The following is a 6,986-nucleotide window of genomic DNA, read 5'->3' as shown; positions in this document are numbered from 1 at the left end:
TATATATATATATATATATATATATATATATATATATATATATATATATATATATATATATATATATATATAGGGTGTAAAAAAATTAGTCCGACAAACTTTGAGGGGAAATAGAGGACATAAAAACAAACATATTTTGTTAATGTAATGTAACGTTTTTCTCTATGACGCTTCGTTTTAATACTACAGAGTATAAAATAGGAATTTTATAATTTTAATAAAAAACAAACATATAAGTGGAAAAATTAAATTTATTTCAATTACACATTTTATTACTGCTGCATATCAAGTTCAGAGTATTCCTGAAGTATTCGAGTGTGTGAGACAATCAATGTTTCGACGATGTCATCTGTGTGTTGAAGCAAATGGAGGAATTTTTGAACATTTATTATAAATTGAGCTAATTAATTACGCATTTTTGTTCCGTTCTTTTGTTCATTGTTTTTTAAAGATTAAAATATATATGTGTAATTGAAATAAATTTAATTTTTCCACTTTACGTTTGTTTTTTATTAAAATCATAAAATTCCTATTTATCCTGTAGTATTAAAACAAAGCGTTGTAGAGAAAAACATTATTAACAAAATATGTTTGTCTTTATGTCCTCTATTTCCTCTCAAAGTCTGTCGGTCTAATTGTTTTACACCCTGTATATATATATATACTTGTAAAATATTTATTGCCATGAGACAACTTGTTAACATTCGCACGTTCCCATCGAAATTTTTTGTCAAGTTGAGAAACGCAATAACCGAGAAACGGATCTTTGATGTTCTTATTTTTTTCTTCTTATAATTCTTGAATTATTGCACGCGACAGAGATAGAACGTGCGGGCAAACAGAAGTATTTAACACAAAAAGCTTTCAGTTGTAACTGTAAACTTGAACGCTGGTAAAAAATAAATTGACAAGAAAACTAAACCACGAAACAAACAACCTTAAATTCACCCTCACAACTAAAGTGCGTATCATCGTATGCTGTCGTAAATCACCTCTGCAGAATACTGTGAACTATTGACTTTTTTGTTTATATGTATAGCAGCCAAGTAATAATCGTATCTTCGTGAAAAGGTATGCCCTTTCGTTTGCGAGAGAAACGCGAATTTCACAGCCGTTTATCGTCGCCGATCAATTACCGTAAATCACGTCGGGGAGAAACACGAAATATATTCATCGTACTTTTCGAAAAGAATTAGGGAAGAATATTTATCTCGAGACCACCCATTCCTTCCTCGTATGATTTACATTCCGTCGGGATTGTTTACGCAATGGAGATACCGACGTAGGTTTCCAAGAGATTCTTCGGATTATCTTCCTTCACTATTACGTGTGAAACATCGAAAACGTCTCTCTGTTCGTAACATTTTATAGTACAGATAGATAATCAAAGATTGCAACACTTTTCTTCTTGAGGAGTTTTGCGATGTATTTTGTATCCAACAAAAAAACGTATCTTCTGTGAGAATTACTACGTCTGAGGATGAACTCAAGACGACCTCAAATACAAGATCCGACCATGAATACCGACCTTAATTATCTGACTGTACACGACGAATTATTATCAGCGTGCGCAATTCCCTTGATGAGGGTGAATCAATTATTTCGTTGGAGTAATTTTTCATTCACTTTTCACCGCGCGAGGCATCGTACTCTTTTCATCATACTCTGAGTGACTTCTCGAAGGGCAAGAGGCTACACGATCCGAATGGAAAGGAATATCGCGGACGGAGCAACGGTGGAAGAGGAGAGCGGTCGTCTTGTCCAGCAAGGATTCCACGTCCTGCGGGTTCTACGCTTTAATAATACATCTCGGGACCGTTAATCACACCGTTGAAATATAATTTAATACCTCACCGACCGAAGGACGACCACTAAAAATGACGAACGGCCGGGAAACACGCGGCAAACGTGCCACCTACAAGCCATCCTCGCGCGCCACCCCGGACGTGCAATAACGATAAAGGGTTGGGTATTCGTGAACGACCCTTCTGGTATGGGCACTCGTGAAAGGCGTGTGCGGGCTGTACATTACATTCGTCCACTTTGCCGCACTCAATAGCCTCCCAATTCGCTGGATTCCTTCGTATATGGAGCGACCGAGTGGTTCTTCCTCCGCGATGGCTAGCGATGGGACCAATCCGCATACTTGCGAGCGATATCCGATCAATCGGCTATCCAGGCCGAGTTGTTTTAGCAGTTTACGATTGATACGTTGCCATGGCGGGTACAACAAGGTCTCCACTTGAACGCGATTATCCGTGCGATTGTGTGTGAGCGTAAATGCAAACGCGAGAGTGACTGAATTGCAGATATCGATTATTCTCGTCGATATGTACTGTCAAGTCCAACTGCAATAATCCTCTGATAATCTCTTTGTCACTACACTGAGAAAAAAGAAATGGTTGATCTAATTAAAGTTGTAGAGTTATTTTTGGCTCGACTGCCATACTTTTTGGCCGTTCTGACACAAAAATGGCAGTAACGTGCATATAAAGGTCATTATCACTAACATTATAGCGAAATTTAATACAAAAATAGTTTTCTCTTCACCGAAATTCATAATAATTGTTTCTTTATATGATTATTGTCACAAGTATCAAACATTTTTTTTTCAGTGTACGTGATACTCTTTGAGAAGTTTGTTCATCAGGGCGCTCAAGAGCGTATTTTAGGTTATATGTGCAAAATGGCGACATTCAGTATCAAAATTTTCACGAACAGCGCAGACAAATTACACGAATGTGCATTAGTGCGACAAATGTTACGTAAAATTTTTGTATAATTTTATGCATGCTTCGATTTGATAAGTGAATAAGCTTCTTATAATGCGCCCGACACGAGACGCTATGAATTTGGTGACGCAAGCTGATAAATATGTGTGCACTGCCAAATTACCTGTTGAATACACGGATGAAGTGCGGAAGCAGTGCACACGGAAAAGTGTGCCGGTTCGTTGATTTGATTGAATTAAAAGTAGTCCGACTGGCAACCCGAAGCAGCCAATTTCAGCGCGTAAATGTCAACAGAGAAGACGAATTTCGTTTTCCGCCTCTCGCGACAATGTGGATTTAGGGTTGTGGCTCTCGAAAGTATTCGGGGGAAAGTTTCATTCTATTCTTAGCGCGATGGGAATCCTTCCGAGGAGGGTGGCCATGGTCACGTAGATATCGATTATATTGATCCGAGAGGGACGATCCAGTTACTCTCGACGAAGAAGTCTTCGTTATTGCCGGCATTCGTACTGATGAGGTTCGCTCGAGCATGTTCCTCTTGACCCTTGTGCGACGCTCGTGGGAGCGGAGGAGCTGTTGCTGCGGACCGAATCAAGACGATGTCCGCGACAATGACGGCAATTTCGGTGGACAAAAGTGTTCCCGACGATTTGTGCCGTTGATGCGTGATTTGGCAGTGATCCGGCGGCTTACTGGCCTCCAGAATGGAGCTACATCCTCCAGTTGATTAGCCGCGGTTCAACATTATATTATTGGCAATGATGCAACGATGGATATTTTCAATGTTAAATTAAACGTTATTGTGTGTTACAAAAATTTATCCACAACGTAATAGAAACCAGTTAAATGTCTGAAAGTTACTGATAGTTGGTACGCAAATAGTAAATTGGACAAATAGTAAATTTATGAGTAGTTCCTTTTGACGCGCCACTGAAAATACGGCACCTACCGATACAACTGCCTTAATCGATAACTCAAAAATCTACGTTAAAATCGAAGTTATTTGTAAAATGATAGATGACTTTTTTGTTCGGTTTGATTTAATTTACATGTGCACGAGCGTTTTTTCATTTATCATCTGACATTCTGTATAATTAAAAATTAATTTACTCAAGATTCTCTCCTGTCAACGGGATGCTCGAATCATCTCGAAATCTGTGTCGTAAATATGATACTGTTCTAGGAGATTTCGTTTCCCGACAGTGGGAGCATTAATGCTTTCCCGGTACTCTGATAATATAATTAGCAAAACGAAACAGAGGATGGGGTGTAAGTAATTCGCGGCAAGGTCTATAAATAAAAGTATTACGGCGTTAGCAGCCGCTCATTCGCGTGAACACCGTAGACTTTTTGTTCCATCTTTCTTGACTTTCTCCTCTTTTTTATTCCTTATATAAATAATATTTACACGACCTGAGCGTTGCAGGGGTTTCTGAGATGCGGTAATAAAGATATAAGGCGATTCTTAGATCAGATCACAAAGTCGTTAATAAGAGTCATTGGCGACATACACGAGCCATCGATCAGAATAACTGGCTGCGACACAGAGCTCGTTTCCTTTCCAGAATTATTGTCAAAATGTGAATGATGTTGAAGGAACATTATTGTGTCTTTCAGCGCAAAGATCACTATGTGACCATCTCTTCAGAAGCGACCGGAGCTTAAAATAATTTCAAAACTCGTCACCGTAAACAATGTTACAGAGAAGAAAGAGTGTATCACCTCTGAAAATACTTGGTTCTAATCTTTTGCCACTTCAGATACGTGGAAGGAACGTTTCTATGACTCGTTCTTGAGGGCCAAGCTACACGCCGAATAGATCCTAGAAGCTATCTCCAGCGGTTTTCGAAGAAAGGCATTAAGTCAATCCATAAATCATCTTTCGATTTCGTGGGTCCGGGAACACGTTAACCCGACTAATTTCTTTCGCCGCGGGGACATCCGTTTCCTCTCACATAAAATTGACTTATGTAACACCCGTGTCCCATCTTCTTGAATCGAGCATTCTCCGGCAGGGGAGGGGAGTCATGAGGGCGATGAAAAACCTAAGACCTATTTATGTCGTGTCGAGCTTGAGAACATGTGGACGTGCATAATAAAGAAGCATTGTGTCTTGCGGTGTGTATCACGTCGTGTCGTATAATGATGCTTTAGTGCCACTTCTTGCGGCCGCAAGTTCAGGGAAGGAAACTTCATTTTCATCCATCTTCCTTCGCCTTCGCCGCCTTACGTTAAGACGCTTTGGAGTTAAAAAATTGCGTCGCACCTTAAGGATGCATTGCACGTAAGCTAGTAACACGCGGAACGAATTATGAGATAGTGATCACTCACGTAGTAACGGCTGCGACAATTAGACACAGATGGCGAGTTCAAATAAATGTCATGGGAATTATGTTTGTTTATTTTTCTTTACGTCGGTCTGACGATCATTCCTTAATTGATCGATACTTTGCAAAATCAAATTAGGATGATTGTGCTCCATAAACTGAAAAAGCGAAAGTTGTGTGTCTAAAGATAAAAATTATATTTTTGTGCATATTAATGATAAAAACATGATAGCTATGTTTTTATTTTTATATGTGGAACTAACATTTTATGTATATCAGAGGAAGTGCAATTAAATTTTTCCAACTGAAAAAAGATATTTGAATAATAAGGAAAAATTAAAGAGATGTAAGGCTCAGTGTCGTATTTTCAGTAGTGTGTATCAAGAGGATTATTCATAAATTTATTATTTGTCCAAATTACGTTTTTCTATACACATAATTTCATTAGTAATAAATTCATTAGTGGTCGTTTTATTGTAGACATTGCTAGAAGTAAGGTGATCAGATTTCCCAGCCCTGAATTCGGGACACTTCATAAATGTGTGAAGCGGGGGGCGGGGGGAGAAAGATAAAAAGATCCGAAAATTTGTTGACAATCATTGAAAATGATGACAAATCGGTGTCCCGAATAGCACTCGAAAAAATTCGGGGTGAAAAAGGGTAAAAAATCGGGTGAAAAATCTGGTCACCTTAGCTGTATGTGTCGAGAAGGAAGGAGATTACTCTGTAATAATATACTTACGATATGTCCTGACGAGCACACGTCGTTATTTTCGGCACTCTAATACTTATTTTCGCAGGAGACTCACAGGACACAAGCGAAAGACATATGGAATACGAAGCGTTGTGTTCATGGCAGTTGCTCGGCATGAAAAGTTCGCAGCGTGCGCGCTGTCAGTCACGTACACCAAAAATTCATTAGTGCGCCGAAAGTGCCAAAAGTGCATGAATGTGAACGCGGCAGTGATGCGAACGAGGTCGCGCGTCTATAACGACGCGATCTGTTCGGCGCGCCGCGGCGGACGCTTTAACCACTTGCTCGAGTTACTAACCACTCTAGATCAATCGCGTTCGTTTCGTAATACGGGATTGTCATCGTGGTTATTCAATCTAGACGTTGGTAATGAATCGCGCGAAATGCTCGATCTTTTCGCGCCAAGCAGCAGCCATCGACACACATCGGTCCACATCGCTTCGCGTTTCTCGCGTCTTTTATCCGTCGAAAGTGAGTCTCGCGCGTTAATAAGTATCGGGAGTGTCGAGAATAGCGATGTGAGATCGCCGAGGCGTATCGTGAAGACGTCATTTGTAAGTAATCTTCTCGTTTCTCCTCGCGGTATATGCGGCCGGTGCTTGTCGCGATGTGTCGCGCCGACGTCTCTTCCATTTGCTAAAAACATCGACTCGCTCAAGTAGCAATAGAATCGGGCGATCGTTGGATTTATTGAACGAGAATTGCGGAATAGAAATGCGATGACAATCAAAGAGAAAAAGAGAAAGAGAGAAAGAGAGATGCGGAATATTCGGGCGGTTGCGTCAGCTTGTTAGGAAAAGAGATACGGAGAGAGAAGTATCTCATAGAGTGCGTTCTTTTTGGCCGCGGCGCCGTTCATATATTGGCGTATATTTTCAACGCGATTCAACAATCGCGCGACTATCTTGATTCTCGATCTTTCTGCATCGAACAACCGCCGTAGACATATCGATCGACATCGCTCCGCATTTTACGCGTCTTTAACTCGTTGAAAGTAAGTCTCGCGCGGAAATAAATATCGGGAGTGTCGAGAATAGCCGGGGCGTATCGTGAAGACGTCATTTGTAAGTAATCTTCTCATTTCTGCTCATGGTATATGTATGATCAGATTTCCCAGCCCTGAATTCGGGACACTTCATAAATGTGTGAAGCGGGGGGAGGGGGGAGGGGGGT

At 40.3% G+C, this 6,986-nt stretch overlaps 2 protein-coding genes across 2 annotated transcripts in view; one reads left to right on the top strand and one right to left on the bottom strand.

Moving 5' to 3' along the window:
- The window catches only part of LOC116844106 (nitrilase and fragile histidine triad fusion protein NitFhit), a 29,987-nt gene extending 24,162 nt beyond the window's left edge, over positions 1–5,825 (bottom strand). Inside the window, exon 1 of the mRNA XM_032815234.1 lies at positions 5,815–5,825. The gene's annotated coding sequence lies outside the window, so the exon portion shown is untranslated. The remainder of the gene's footprint in view (positions 1–5,814) is intronic.
- A 315-nt stretch (positions 5,826–6,140) lies between these two features.
- The window catches only part of LOC116844079, a 189,503-nt gene continuing 188,657 nt past the window's right edge, over positions 6,141–6,986 (top strand). The window contains exon 1 of the mRNA XM_032815197.1: positions 6,141–6,367. The gene's annotated coding sequence lies outside the window, so the exon portion shown is untranslated. The remainder of the gene's footprint in view (positions 6,368–6,986) is intronic.

The sequence above is a fragment of the Odontomachus brunneus genome, unplaced genomic scaffold (assembly GCF_010583005.1).
Source record: "Odontomachus brunneus isolate Ranch 3 - 2012 unplaced genomic scaffold, Obru_v1 Obru_scaffold_039, whole genome shotgun sequence".
Taxonomy (NCBI): domain Eukaryota; kingdom Metazoa; phylum Arthropoda; class Insecta; order Hymenoptera; family Formicidae; genus Odontomachus; species Odontomachus brunneus.
This window is presented reverse-complemented; position numbering and strand designations above follow the sequence as displayed.